The sequence below is a fragment of the Oreochromis niloticus genome, linkage group LG16, assembly GCF_001858045.2.
Source record: "Oreochromis niloticus isolate F11D_XX linkage group LG16, O_niloticus_UMD_NMBU, whole genome shotgun sequence".
Taxonomy (NCBI): domain Eukaryota; kingdom Metazoa; phylum Chordata; class Actinopteri; order Cichliformes; family Cichlidae; genus Oreochromis; species Oreochromis niloticus.
The window spans coordinates 11,808,509-11,824,997 of NC_031987.2; positions in this window are offsets into that span (position 1 = coordinate 11,808,509).

Consider the following 16,489-nt stretch of genomic DNA (forward strand, 5'->3'; position numbering starts at 1 on the left):
TTTGTAATGTGTGATACATAAACTAAATGATGTGAAAATAAGTTTCACAGAGGTCATAAACCTATTAAATCACTATTTTGGTTGACATTTACATTTCCAAATGATTTGTGTGTGTGTGTGTGTGTAGGTTTGTTTGTTGACAACAACTTGGGAATCCTCTGGGAGATGAGGACACACCCACATCTGCTCCATACCAGTGTCATGGAGGATGTTACGGCTCTGAGTCACTTTCGTGGCATCTGACACCCACACAAGAAAAACAGGAAACTTACTGCAGGACACACTGCCTCAGTAATGATTGACTCTACATCCTGCATCCCTGTTTTATGAGTTATATTTGAGAGGAGTAAAGTTATTCACATAAATAAAGTTGTTGGGGGTTTTTTTTTTCGACTGATCACTACAGTCATACTACACTTGGAAAGAGAAAGAGAGAATATGGAACTTGTTTAGTTACACATTCAGCAGAACACAATCATCCAGCTTAAGCGGTGTTATATATAACCATGAGTGTTAGTTCCATAACCAATTAGAGATCACCCTCCTAACACCCAAACTCATTTGTTATTTGCATTTTCAATTTCTCCTATTAGCTGGACCTTGTAAGTATAAAAAGTAAGAATCACCTTTGAACAGAAAGTGTTTTTAAAAAGGTGTGCTCATGAGGACAATGGGTTTATCTTGCAGCACAACACAAAGTTGCCATATTTTATCAAATTTTAAAACACTTAAAAAGCAGAATGAAGGTGCAGAAAAGCCTAAATCAGACAAATCATACATGACATTTTCAAAGAATGCAAACTTTCTCATTACAAGTTGCCAAATCTGCCAGAAATAGGCAGATTAATCAGTCGTTGCTCTCTCTCTCTCTGGAATTGCTGCACAGAGGATGTAACATCTATAATAAGCACTGAGGTTTGTGTCCTTGTCTGGATTACGCCATCCTCAGCCTCCAGGTTAGGAAAAGTGGAACAGAAGATATTCAGATACATCTCTCCACAGCTGCTGATGAATTCTACAAAAATAAGAAACAGTTAGTTAAAAACACTTTCAGGTGAATTTCACCACTGATTTATCAGTGATATCCATTTACTCAAAAAATACTGATAGGTGGATAACTGGAATATATAGTTTATAATTTCAGCAGTGTAATCTATAAAATGGAACTATCTATGCTAGATGTGGTGTGATGTGCCTTTGTGATTTTTAACAGGATCCTACAAAACCTTACAGTAGTCATGCTACTTTACCACACTTTTGATGGCTAGAGGCACAGTTCCTGCTTTAAATCCAGTCATTCATTAGATTCAGATATCTGAGCAATCAGATTTTTAAGAGGCCAGAAATGTGTATACCCGCTTATTAAAACAAATTAACTTTAATCAATAATGTGATCTCCAGTCTTAGCAGGGGGCAGTAATATAAGGAATGAGAGAACTGACAGCTGTTATTTTAGTAACCCTGTATGAGTTCTTTTGACTTTAAGTATCAGAAAGTAATGTGGTAACATCTGGACTGATGTGTTTACTACGGAAGAGGATTAGGGCCACTGGGAAAAAAAAAAAAAGTGGGCACATGTTTTTTTTCTTCTTTTCCAGAATTCTGAGAAAAAGTCAGAATTCTGAGATTAAAGTCAGAATTCTGAGAAAAAAGTCAGAATTCTGACTTTTTTCTCAGAATTCTGAGAAAAAAATCAGGGTTCAGTGCTGGTTCTTACAGTTTGAGCTGCTTCAAGCTCCATTTGTTAAGCGCACATTAGCTTACAAACAAATGGTAGCTAGCTTGTACAGTTGGGATGCAATATTTTCCTAGCATTAGCCATGTTGGGACTTTACCTTCAACAGGTGTTCAGGCTGGCCACAGGCGCACACTCTGAGGTTCAGCTCAGCATTTCACTGCAGAGCCCCTTCATTCTTCATACATCCGTGATGGGCACAGTGCAAATAACAAGGCTGAATGACCTTTGTTCAAGCACACACATTTCTTAGCAGTGCAAAGCTATCAGCACAAACAGCACTGTAGAAAAATCCAGGCGGCCAGTCTGTGTCTGTCTAACCAATCAGAGAGCTCCTTACATCACACTGAATGGCTAATTTGCTTGGAGAGTTCGGAAATGAGCTAGCTAATCCAATAGTTGATTCCAAAGTTCTTTCCATTTACTAATATAATAGCGAATCCGTGAGCTAACAGGAAAGAGAAATGTAGTGAGGAAATGGATTTTCAAATGAGAAGTGGAATCACCATTTTAAATGTCACAAATAAGTCTTTGAATTTTGAATCCATTTACTTATTTCTCTATTTGAAATTGTATTTTAAAAAGATTTTGAAAATCTGTTTTTGAAATGAGGTTTTTATTGAGAGTTGAATTCTTTTTTGTAAAATCAAATTATTTAAACTTTTTTTATTGATAGATTAATAATTCATTTTGAAACATCGATTTATACAAAGCGTTTTTTAGTTAAATTATTAGATAATAAATTACTTTGTTCAAATAAATAAATTACCTTTCACGCATAGTGGTTACTACAGTGGACAGCTATTCAAATGCTGTTTTCTTGTATTTGTGTCAGTGTTGATGGTATACTTGCACAAAAACCTCTACATTGGACACTGATGTGTCACTCCATACACATCAGTTGTCCACCTAAGTGGTTGTCCACCTAAGTGGACATGTAAAAAAAGTCTTTGAAAAGTATATGTTTAAAAAAATGAAGTTCAAAAATCTTTTTTTATGCCTAAAGATGAATAAAAATACTTACGAAAAAATCCCGATTGAGGTTGTCTTAATTCATGCATGAAGGGGTTAAAGAAGAAATTCACAAATTTACCAATTTACAATTGCATATTGTATTGCACCATTAATTATTTAAGTTATGTTATCTCTTCTTGTCCTCAGGATAAGGACATCAGCAGCTGTGGAGAGATGTATCTGTCATAAGGATCCTACGCACTTTGACAAGCTAAAAACACTTTTTTTTTTAACTTTATTGTTTTGAGGAATAATTTGTGTCTGGCATGTTTTTTCATTTAAATGTTGTATATTTTTACATGGTGAAGAAAAAAAATCACCCCCCCTCCCACACACACACACACACCCACCACATATATTTTATCGACTACATAAAGTGCCACTGCCACAGTGGTTACATTGACAATCAAATATATTGTTAAATATCTTGTATTTTCTCATGAAGTAAGTTATAGTTGATCTGGGAGTAGTCTGTCATTCCCAATGTACTTATTTTTCTCCCTTTCCAGTTTCTTTGGCTCAGACTCCTCCAAGTCCCTACTCACAGGTTCCACTGATTCCGGATGAAACCAATACCTATGGATTCCATTCCATACAAGAAAATGTATGGAGATATCAACGCAAGACATGAAAATGACACAGCTGCAACAGTCATGCTTCTAAAATTTCCTGTCTGGACAGCACTCATAAATACTCTTTGGACATTTTGACTTTTGGACAGATGGTTTTCTAATGCTGCAACATTCTTCAGATAATAGTTTTAAGGGCTTTTGGAGTCAATGTTGCTTTTCTTCACAGTTGACATCAAGAACTAGGTAGTGGTCTAATCCATCTTGTCAGGAGTCCAACGGTGCCCCTCACCATGGGATTCCTGCTCAAATACTCAAATTGGACATTTATCATAACTGCTGCTGTTTGTACTCATTTTGACCTAGATTTTGACTTCAACAGTATTTTCTAATGACTTTTGTGGATTCTTAATTTGATACAAAGTTGCTAAATTAGATATGGAATGTGGATCCCTTTTCTTTACAAATAATTGATACTCTTTAAACCATGAAGGATAACAATCTTTCTCTAACCTCAGTGTACAGACTTCTAATTGCAGATGTGGTTTTGACACTGTGACATTAATGCTTTTATTATCTGTTCAATTGCAAGCTTTTGACAGGGACATGTGTATGCCACTGACCCGAGTTTGACTTGACTTGACTTAACGTAGAATGTGATCAAAGAGAAAAAATAAGAAAGTTTTAAATAGAGAAGTTAACATCAGACGCCACCCCTCATTCTTTCAAATTTTTAATATTGCAGTTTTCTTCTGTTCTTTTCACACGCTTTCTGTCCTCTCCTCTCTTCCTGCCTCATGGGTTTTCCTGACAGCTGGTTTCCCTGACATGTGTTTGCTAACAACAGGCTGGTGAACAGTGATCACTCAATCCTCCTCTGTCCAAATATTTCAGACTGTTTCCATATCAGACCCGAATCATTGGAAACTCCACAGCATCTCTTATTCATGGTCACCATAAATTATTCTCCCTGATATGAGCTCCAGTCACGTAAGGAAAAACTGGAGACTGTGGCATACTTTGACAGAGAGCGAGTGACAAACAGAAATGAAAAGAGAGAAGAAGATAGGCAGCTCATGCTGAAAAACAGATTAGTAGAGGGTCAATGAAAATAAAATGAAAAATATAAAAAAATAACGGAACGATTCCTTTGGGGCCAAACCTTTCACATAAATTCACAGAAGGGTGCAGGTACTGTATTGTGTATCCGCCGGGATCTACAATATGAATGAGCAGGCTGATTTTTTTGCTCAATGAACACTGGACACCTGTAGGATTTAGACTTCAAGCTTGTGAAATTTCTTTTATGAAGCTATTTCTAAACAGCAAATTATGCTGGTTGGATTTTTACTGTTTTTCCTCATTTGTACTTATTGGTAAGTTGCTTTTATTTTATTTCTTTACTTTTTATTGCTGCAAATAAATAAACTAATCTGAACTTAACTAAATTGTTGAAGAGATAGATTCTTGTTTTTCTTATTGATGGTTTAGGGCACTAGCATTTCTGGCAGTCTGCTATAAATATTTTGGCTTTTTTGGAATCAAAAGTAAAACAAATCACAATTAGTGTAGTTAAAAAATGAATTGTGATTTCCTCCATGAAAATATGCAAGCTACAAATTTAAATACCATGAGCCGTCTGGATTAGAAATGATTGTTCGCAGTTTAAATTTCACTTGAACTCCAGAATGTACAACAAAGAAAACAAATAAACACTTTAATGCAATTTATAGTCTACAGTGAAAAAGTGGAATTATAAAAGTGAATTGCTAAGAAATAAAATCTGCAAAATACTCAATAATATATTTTACAATAATACAAAAGATGAGAAACATGCAGAGCTATTTTAATTTTTAAAAATTTTAATGAGTCAGTTTGCTGTCCAAAGAGATCTTAAGTTCCTTTTGGATCAGTGTAACTACAGTAAATTCTTTTCAAAACCCCAATTGCACATTTTTCCCATGGAAATAATTAACTTCTCACAGATAATGATGCTTTTTGTGGCAGAGCAGTTGGGAAAACATTCTATGACTAGGTTATGACACAGAAAACCTTTGATATGGTGGCACTGGTTTCCTTGATCTTTTTATTATGGAACATTTAAATGGCATACAAAAATGCTGCATCTTGGAAATTCCCTTTTCTTTTTATATTTTTTCAAAAAGAGATGTGGGCACATGTAAGACACTGAAAAAAGCCCCAAACAGAAACAAATAAAAATAAAAACATTTGCAGTCATTAAATATGACTTTGAGCTGTTTGCAAGATAGATTGTTTTACACATGGAATCGTGTTTGCAAACTGTATGGTTAAGAGAAAATGAAAGCACTTACACCCCAGCATAGTCTCATTTGTCTGAATCGTCACTGTGTGAGGAAATGCCATTACATTTCTTTACTACTGTTATTCAAAGAAGCTCAAACACACACACGCACACACATACTGTAAACACATTCAAGGTTATGTTCTTACAAGCGGGGGGGCAGATCAGCTCCATAATAAATCAGCTCCCTGGTTGGTATTGGTTTGTGTATTATTGTTAAACCCACCATAGCGCAGCACTTAAGGCCTCTGATCCATGAAGAGTGCTGGTGTGTGTCACAGTGATGGATATAGTCATTACCATGCCCTCCTTGTCTCTGTATCTGTCCTTCTGCTCCGTGGCTTGCTGTGCCTTCACTTCACATATTCCTTAAAACTTCCTCTTTGTCACAAATATTCGAGACGTGGAGGCTGGAAAACAAGTTGCAAGTGATGTGGCAGGCGGTGTAGGAAAACTTGAATGAAGGTAGATTTTGGTTGTGTGTGTGTGTGTGTGTGTGTGTGTGTGTGTGTGTGTGTGCTTACAACAGCTTTGAACTATTTTGAATACAGATTTAGAGTGTGTTGCTGTTCATATAAATCAGTTAAAATGTTTTATTGGTAGTAAAATGTACTTTTAAAAGTATTATGAATTGAATCATTATATATTAATTTATATAAATGCGTGCATTTGATATGAATTCATGTATATAAAAGATTTTTAAGTTCTGATTTTGTGGTGTAAGTTCATTCTTGAATAAAAAGTTTAACACGAGTTATTGAACCATAATTTGCCATTTAATTTGATTTTTAAAAATGCAGTAACAGTATGTATGTGTCTGTATGTTTTGTTTGTTTGTTTTTTTATCAAGAACTACAATATAAAAACACTTAATAGTTTATAGTTTTATCAAAAATAAACTCAAATAGATGGACACTCCAGATTTCCTCCAACAGTATTTAGTAACAGATTATTCTTTTCAGTTGTGGATTAATACAGATTTGACACTAGTATAAAATACACTATACTCAAATGCCCAATCAAAGTATATTTATTATATCCAATAATAATATATTATTGGACTGGAATATTACATTTATGGATCATTGGATATCAGGTCAAAATCAAAAACCTTTCGATTAAAACTGAACTCATCTTCTAATAAAACATGCAGTTTTTCTTTAGCCAAGAGAATGATTTCTGTTATTAACTGGGTTTGACTTGAAAATATTTTCCATGTTTTTAAGATAAAATAGAATTATTAGAGCTTGAAGCGCTGGCATCCTTCACATTTCATTCACAGCCCATGTGTGTCTGTAGATTGCATGCCTCTAACACTACAGCCAACTGCTTATTTGAACTTTCACACCACCGCAAGTACTAATACCACACCAGAAGGTGTAAACCCGCCTCAATTCACCCCCCCAAGGCCTTCAGGTAATCTCACAATTTCCTGGGTATTCTGGTACATTTGTTGTCTAACACATCTGTGAGTCCTGTAAATTAGTTTCTTTTCTTTTATACAGACAGCGAGAGAGACATAGTACGCAGTCCACTGAGAGGTGGTATTGACCAAAAGGCACTACACTGCTAATGATCTCTAAAGGGAGAAGGAGCCCACACACACACACACTCTCTCTCACACACACACACAGATAGATAGACACACACTCCTCTTTCTACCCGAGGAGTTTTCAAGTAGCCAAAGATTATGGCTGAACTTGGAAACTCTGCAATCACACATTAAACATACAGGAGTGTATGAGTAGGTTCACTGTCTTGCAGAAGAAATATTACCTTCATGGCTGTATCATGCCTCTGCAAAGAATCATGTGAACAACTATATTTAGGAAAGCAGGCCAGGGGTTACAACGGCTCACAGAGGCTCTCAGCAGCTCTCAGAGGAGCTGTTGTGCACTCCCCAAAAACTGAACTACATACATCAAACAAAGCCCTCCGTTAATGCTGAAGTTGGGCCAATGCCAAACATGGACTACAACAAAGAGCACACAGAGGCTTTGTTTCATTTGGTTATTATTATTATTATTATTATTATTATTATTATTATGAAGTCTGGACACTGTTTTCTGGCTATCGCCCTAACTTTCTGCATCCATAATAAGCAAAGCTCAGTACATTAAAAACAATTAAAAGTGTTTTCCAAGCTTCAGTAAACATTAAATGGTGACAAAATGATAAAAAAAATATATAACTTTTTTTGTTTGTTTGTTTAAAAATGTTTGGAAAAATATTATCTGTATGATAATAACAATCAAGTTCACTTCAGACTCATATAATGTGAACACCAGCTTCATGCAGTTTTCTCATTATGCAAGGAATTACTCATTGTTGTTTGGATTTTCTAGGTTATTCAGCAGAGAACAAAATATAGAGAAGTGAAAGAGTAATATCTTTCTTTTCCTCATTTCATAATAAGGTGGGATTCGTTCCTAAGCATATGCAGCAGAGTTTTTAATTGAAAATGGAAATTTCTCTATTTAAATCCTGATTATCATAGCAGGTGGAGAGCAATTAAAATAAATGAATGGTGATGTGCCTCTGTCCTTGCATTACAAAATGCTGGAGGCATTTTAGCACACATTTGTACTCACCTACATCACAGATCCTCTCGCGACTCTTACTGTATCACAGACTTCATTTAACATTTGGTCCAAATTCAAAGGAATTAGAAGAAGGTGAATTATATTCATGTGTAGTTTGTGTGTGTGTGTGTGTGTGTGTGTGTGTGTGTGTGTGTGTGTGTGTGTGTGCATGGGCACATCTGTTCGAGTTAGTCTTGGATAAGAAAAAAAAAGTTTACATTTGGCTTTTGAATAGTGGACAGCTGAGAATGCAGCAAAAACTGAGAAAGTTCAGTGCAACCATCTGCCATAAGAAAAACCGAAAAGTTCGCATTGAACATAATTATCATCATCATGCAGACGAGAGGCTCACACCAATACACACACACACACACACACACACACACACACACACACACACACACATCACAGGACGTTGAGTCTCAGCTCGGAGAGAAAAATATGAGACTTTTAAAGAAAGAAAAAAACAGATATCAATCGCAAGTGTCTTATATACATATGTTGTTACTAGCAAGTTATATCAAACTTGGGTAAATATTGCAATTGTGGGATCTTCTAGTTAGTGACAACTTGAGAGAGCCTCTGTAGAGTATAAATGCTGTTGGAGTTAAATGGAGGCTTAACTGGCTGCAGCAGTCACCATTGTGAACAGTTTGTTCTAGCAATAAATGTAAAAATTTCGACGACTTCAACATACATACGTCCACGAAAAATGTGGAAACCCCAAATATAAAAAAGAATAGTTTGCTTGGTTAAATTTACCATTCATCACATGATTATGTGGAAATGTCTAAATTAGGAATCTAAATTGTTTGATGTGTGCTCTAAATTCTTAAGTTGCAAGCAGCTTTACAGCAAATCTGCTGCGGTTTGCACCAGATACTTGTGTAAAGTATCCCTTTACCACAAAAATGAAAGCATGCGAGGGCTGTTTCATGTAGACGTTGGAGTCGGTAACATAGATGGTGGTTGTCTTCTGATTGGAGCATGTCCTGCTGATATCATTATACCCCATCAAGGAGATGCCAGCAGCTGAGGTTTAACTTAAAGCAGTTTTCCAAAATAGTCATAATGCATTACTGCCTCACATCTTTACAACATGCCTGTGTGCTAAAATGTGCTCTGTTATGTTTGTCATGTTAACCAGACTGGCTGGGGTTACATGCACAAGAAAGAATGAGACATATGTTAACATAAGGGAAATCTCAAAATAAAGTGGGACCAAATGACAAAGAGACGCAACAGCGCAAGCATAAGAGCAAAGCAAAGAGGCACGGAAATGTAGTGGTGATACAAAAAGACGTCAGAGGTGTGCTTGATAGGAAACACAGCCGCGGTGTCATGCTATGCCCCAGTTGGGTGTCGTCTTCAGCTCCAGCCCCCACTGATGGATGATGAGACACTGGTCTGAGTTGAATAGTGAGGCGGGGGACGGTGAATTGGAACCAATGTCTGAAGCTGCCTCGTTCACCATAAATTAAAACAGGACAGCAAGGATTGAATGGCACAAGTGTGTGTATGCGTGTGTGATTGCTGTTCTTTCTTTGTGAGAACCAGTTTGACTTTAGATTTAGTCCAGTCTGTGGATTTCTGGTAAAGTGACGTCATCTCGGAGTTAGAGAAGATGGCAAAAATTGTATCAAATATCATGAAATCGCGATTTCATAAATACAATAAAACACAAATATAAATAATAAGAAATAATGGCATGCGCGTGGCAGTTGTAATGTCTTCTACAACATAGGTAACACCAATATATGCGTAGATACAGACAGATACCGTGTTAGCCGTGCAAATTTTAATAGTGCCATTATATGCGTTTGTGCGTGCTTGCCCAAGCATGACTATCCAACCGTATTGACTAGCATATGTTTGGAAGCTCATATTGCATCCAGATGTCACGCCAAATCAATTTAAGTCAAAGAGAGCCAAATGTGTTCATGAGGCTCACAAGCCCACGGCAGGTGCAGCCTTTTCCACAGCTTTCAACAACGTAGCCAAGTAACACGTGTGGAAAAATAAAAGCACAGACTTGACGTTGATCTGAAATATCAGCCTTATAATAAGCATGGGATATAATCTATAGACCGCCAGCCACCTGTGATACAATTGCAATTTTTTCAATATTATTTTACCCCAAACGTATAACACTTAAAAGTCATACAAGGATTGCCATCTAAAGACACTGGATTGTCATATTTTGGGTGTGTCAAAGGAAGACCTGTTTTTGAATGCTATGGTTACCGATGGTTAACTTATGGCAGTTACCAGACAAAAATATTTTAAAAAAACTTCTTTTCCTTCTTTTTTATTTTTTTGAGTAGACCTTTTTTTCAGGAGCAATTCCAAATGATAATTAAATGAAGGTTAAAATGAATTTAAGGTTAAAACAAGCAAATCTACTGTAAGTGACGTACTTGTACACAAGTGTACAATATCTTAATGTGCATATTTATCAAAAAGACCGTTTTTTAAACTATGGTGAGAATGACCAGCCTGTCATTGTGGGACTACTTAGGCATTGCATAAATCCAGCAGTTATTTCACAATTTATCCCTCGATAGTGAACGATGTTTTATGTTATATTCAGTTCTCTCTTTTTTGGAAAATATGTTTTTTTGGTGTATTTTATTATATGTTGCTATTCTACATATCTTTATAGTCAGTCACTCAATTATTATAAGTGATACCACTTATATAATATTACAATATTATAAGGATATATAATATTACAATCTACAATAAGGACATAGTTGTTTCCTTTAGAGAATCTTGTGGAAAAGGTCACATAGAAAAGTAACAACACAATAGAAGCTTAGGTTTGATCTGTAAGTGAGCTACGCTCAGTTCCACTGTCTACCTCTCAATCAAATGCATGCAGTGATCACACTCCCAAAGGTCGTTACCAACATGACTCTATGACCTGCATACAAACTGGATATATCTGTTCAATCTATTGTAAAAGACATGTGTGAGACATTTATGAAAAATATCTGCAAAGATAATGCTTTCAGTATGTCAGCTATTTCAAACCTCCAATGTTAAATCCTCTGTCGTTCCAGTACAACATGATGCATTATCCCAAATGTCTATGACAAACAGTCTTTCGTGAAGAGACTAGAGTGAGAAGTAAGAGGGAAAAGGATCTCAGCTGGAGAGAGGAAGCAAGACTGAGGGGGACACTCTGTCATCTGTCTGGTTTATATCGTGCTGCAGAGAAAATGTACTTGGGGTGCACAAAGAAAACACAATAAATTACACTCTGTGCTCTTCATTCATAACCTGGGATTATCATCCTCAATCCATACATCACATAGAGAGAGTAGGTTGTATTTTGCACACATACACAGCCATATGGAAATAGGCAGGACTAACGAAACGCACATACATGCAACAGCAAATGTAAGCCAAAAGCCATTAATCCACTGAGTGACTGGGAAAAGTTCCAAATGGACCCATGTTTGTGTGCATCTGATGTGTTGGTATGCAATCAATTCCCCGTGTATGCTAAAATAATTATCAAGTTGTCATCTGGAAATGCACCTCAGAGGGCTATCACGGCAACAAAGAGCCGACGTTCAGGTAAACACAACATATGCTTTTTAAATGAATAAAACATTCATTTGTTTTTCCTTTTTATTCTACGAGCTTGGGGTGTGTAAGGCTACAATCACTAGTAACACTGAACACAATTAAAATGAATACAAAAACATTTCCCTTCCCCCCTGCAAAGTGGTACAAAGTGAGCAAGGAGAAGACATATATTAAACTGATTAAACATATTTTTTAGTTTCTTTTATATATATTTTTATTTTTATTTTTTCATCCAATCAGTGTGGATTTTGAATATGACTACAAAATTAAGTTTCATCTATGCGCTGGTACACATCGAGGCATACTGAAGCTGGATTTATTTAATAACCTTCATCATGTCATTAGGAAGGAGGTTCCTGGGATAGTTTAGCCCATTTTCATTTTTGCATGCTACACTAGGTTACTGTTTTGGTGGGTCTCACTCTACCTCAAATCACGATCTCTCCCTAAACCAAACTCAGAACTTTTTAGAACTGCAACCTAATCAAGCACCAGAACAACCAAAAAGAAAAACAATTTCAAAAACTAAAAAAGCTTTCATAATGTTAAGAGGGGTTCATATTGAATAATTTAATTACCTTCTGTTCTTAACATTAAACACAAATGGAAACAAAAGCCACAGCTTTGTAATCCATCAACACTCCTGTTCCCCACTTTAAATTAGTGTGTTACAGAAGTGAGTCAAATCGTTCTGTGAAGATTTCCAGCATCTGTCAGGTGGTTATTATAATGACACATTAATGTAATGTAATTGTAATGTAATGTAAAATCCATGCAGAGAAATATGATGTTGCGCTTTAGCATGTTTAATTCAATTAATTTACCTTTCCTAGAAATAAGTATCCAGCAACATACCCTGCTGTTTCTGCTGACACTGTTTTCATGCTACTTATTTCAATCCACACCCTGAAACTTTTACTTCTGTCACTTAAGGTATGTTTTATTCTGAAACAAAGAGATGACGAGGCTTATATTTTGGAATAATATTGTAGTTTTTAATATTTTTCTACCAGCTAACATTTTTTCTGCACTTTAAAAACTATCTGAGAAGCCGTAAACAGTACATAACATAGTTGTAAGGAATCCACTGGACTCTGTTGGAATCCACTTAAAAGTGTTGCTGTCTGTTGACTGCTTGAGTAACAGTCCAGCATTTACACCTTTTGACCTTTTATCTGCACCAAGGAAAACGTCTGCCTATGTCCTTAGAAAATAGTCACAAAGCAACTAACCAACTAAAGAAGGATCCAGCTGTAGGATTGAAGTCGTGAACTGTTAAACTGATGGCTGTCTCTACTCATTTATCTGTTTTAGGGAAACAACCACAAAAAAAATGTTGAGGAAAGATAAGAAATAAAAGTTCATTTGTTACATCAAAAATGATCCACTGTTAAGATGAAAGTATTGATTAGATCTGCTGTAAATTATGGCCGTATGGACTAAATGTCGCTCTTGTCTGGGAAAATTGATTCCCATTCAGGTAAAGTGCACTTTCAATTACATTTTGAGGTGTACTTGCCATTGATTTTCTTGCTTTCCTATTGCCACCCCTTTTCAGCCAACGAAACATTTATTAGGTGATGTAGGACTGGTTATTATAGCAATCCAAATAATGAACAAAGACTAATGTGATTACATTTACGACTGCGTTTCCCATTTTTCTAAACCTTACCTCACAAGTACTTTTTGGAAAAAAAGTAAAAAAGAAAAAAGTTCAATAGCTAAAAAACGAGGGAAAGTAACGGTGCCACTCAGGAGACACCCAAGTTTGCTTGGTGAAAGTCTTGTGACTTTTACCACTGACAAAGAAAGTGTGATATATCTTTTTCTTATTCCTCAACCTCTCTTGGCACCTCTTATGACCAGGGAAGGATGATGACAGGAAAAACATGCTGTCACACACCTGCTTTCTCTCATTTTCAGCTTGCCATCTGACCATCTGCTCCCACGCTAACTTATTACACACATCCACAATCCAGACTAACTCATACAAACATCTTTCAGTGGCCGAGGGAAGGTGAGAAGATACATATGGTCACATGTGATTCAAGCAAGGAGTTTGCCCATATTCGGAGTATGGATATAGATATCGTTAATATAAAGGATAATATTTTACTGATCATATATTAATATTAATAAATTAATGTGTTTAAATGACAATCTGGACACTGCTACCCTCCCAAGAAGCCCATTGTACTCTGTATTGATAGCTCCATAGGTTGGAGCAGGCATACCATTTTGAATGTAAAAGTTAGTGTACACCCATTTCTCAACATTTTCCAGGAAAACACATTAAAATCCTAACCGCAAAATAGCATTTTAAAGACAGATAGTATGAAATATAATTAATAAATATCAAATAAAAGTAATTACCCTTTAAGGTTGATTTTAAGAGGAAAGAGTGTCTTCTGGATTGGAAAAAAAGGAAAACAAAACAAACTATCAGTTGCCTACAGCTTTCTACAGACCTCACCTCTGTCAGCCCTCTTCTCTGCTCGCCACTTGTAATTGTAAATCATTTCTTTTATCTTCCCTTCTCCTCTCTTCTCGTCTTTTCTCCAATGAACAGACAGGCTAACAGTAGATGAGATGAATAGTCTGGGACAGTAATATAGATGGTGACTTTGACCTGTACCAACTCCTCAAACTCGTTCCAAATCAATCTACCATTCCATCACTGTGACCCAGATGTCCACCCTTCTTCCCTCTCTCCATCTTCTTCCCTATCTCTTGCCAATCTCCATTCATCAGTGGTTCTATCTCCATTCTCTTCTCTCATCTCTTCTTCCAAAATGACTAGAGTCAGATTTTCTTGACAGTGAGAAAAAAGTTTTTTCTTTGTGTGCAGTACTTTAAAGAAGAAATGAATACTTGAAAATGAATTGGACTTTCAAAATAAGCTTGCCCTGAAACCTTTTGTTCCATTACTCTCATGCACTATTCATATATCTGGATGAACTATCCCTTGCTTTGCTTTTTTTCACCTAACTAATCAGGCACAGAGTTAATGACCTTGAGGCATTAGCAAAACAGTGTGACTCACACCTGCCGCTTATTTTCTATGCGCATGTGTGTGTGCTCCATTAGTTTGTCCAATTGTGTAGGAAGGTGGAATGGAAAGCTCTTCCTCCATCCCACTATGTTTTTTAAAAATGATTAAAGGCACAGTTAAGCAGACACAGGTTAAAAGAGAACTTCTATCTGGAGTTGGAGCAGAGTACCAAGCTGGTATGTGTTTGCTTGATTGTTTGTAAGGCTGTCACTACCTTTCTGTAAATCTGTCCTAAGTTACAATGGTGACTTTTACAGCAGAGATATGTCAATGCTGTAATCATTACAACCATACCTCTGGTAATATTGTCGCTTGACATGTTATTGTGGTATTGTGTCAGGAGCAGAATGAGATCGGAGTAAATCCTTTTTTGTCCCTTTTGTAATCCCGTGTCTGCTTTCCGACAGGGTATTAAAGCCATAGCCGACATGTGAATCGATGATGGTATTTGCACAGTTCTTATCACGTTGCTTATCTACTGTCATAGAAACCTAAGGATTACTTTCACCTCCGGCTTATAGCCGACAGTGATGGAAACAGCGGGTGGCTTCTGTGATTTGTTTTCTTTCTTTCTTCTTTCCTTTATCTTTCTATATGAGGCGCAGAACATATTTGTTAAGTTTCTGTGTTTGGTTTAAATGTGTAAAGATAGCCTGTTTGTCTCATCAGAAGAGTCAATTGAAGAAGGTTTGGATTTCACTCAGCTGATCACAGAAAAGCAAGATCAGGAACAGATGTGAACATTACAGGGCATCAGGCAAGGACAGAACCAAAGGATTACACAGGGATCGCAACATGCAACAGACACCAAAGGAAAGGGAGGAAGCGTAGGAAGCAAACTCAGAGGAATACAGAGCAGCTTTTTGACCTTTTATGATGATATTTTCAAGGTTTTGAAATAGGTATTCTGCAAATTTGAGTAGAGATTTGTTTTTAAAACTTTGGTGAGTTCTGAACTCAACTCTTGCTTTTCATTGTGTGAGAAGGGTAAGCACTGCAGTACAAGAACAAAGAGCTGCACCACACATCTGTCCTCTCTATTCTACATGCAGGGGACCACCTCCAGCTGTCTGCATAATAAACACTTTCTAACACACGCACACACACACACACACACACACCAAAAAACAAGAAAATAGTCAAGCATGCACACACACAAACACACACTCACACACCTACACAGTCCTAGTGAACATTGCTGTGAGCGCAAACATTAAGATGTTGTAATTTTTGGGGTAATTAGTTGGCCTGTCAGTTTTATGGCTGTACCTTGCTAGCTCCAAGATTAGGCCTCTGAGACCTCCTGCTCTGCTGCACACACGGCTTTGTACCAGTGTGTGTGTGTGTGTGTGTGTGTTTCTGAGAAAGCGAGAGAGATGGGTGGCGACAGAAAAGCAGAGAGAACACCACAGAGAGGGAATATAATGCGGCTATTTAATTAGCAAAGCCCCATTCAAGTTCATCTCTTCCATCAGTGATTCTGACTCCTATCACCATTAACAAGATAGAGATTTCTGTTGTATTTTCTAATGTGTCTTTGCACATACAGCGATTTTAAATTCATAGCTGTCATTTGCATTCAAATACCCTTTGGAATTACTGTAATCATAACTCTTCCGA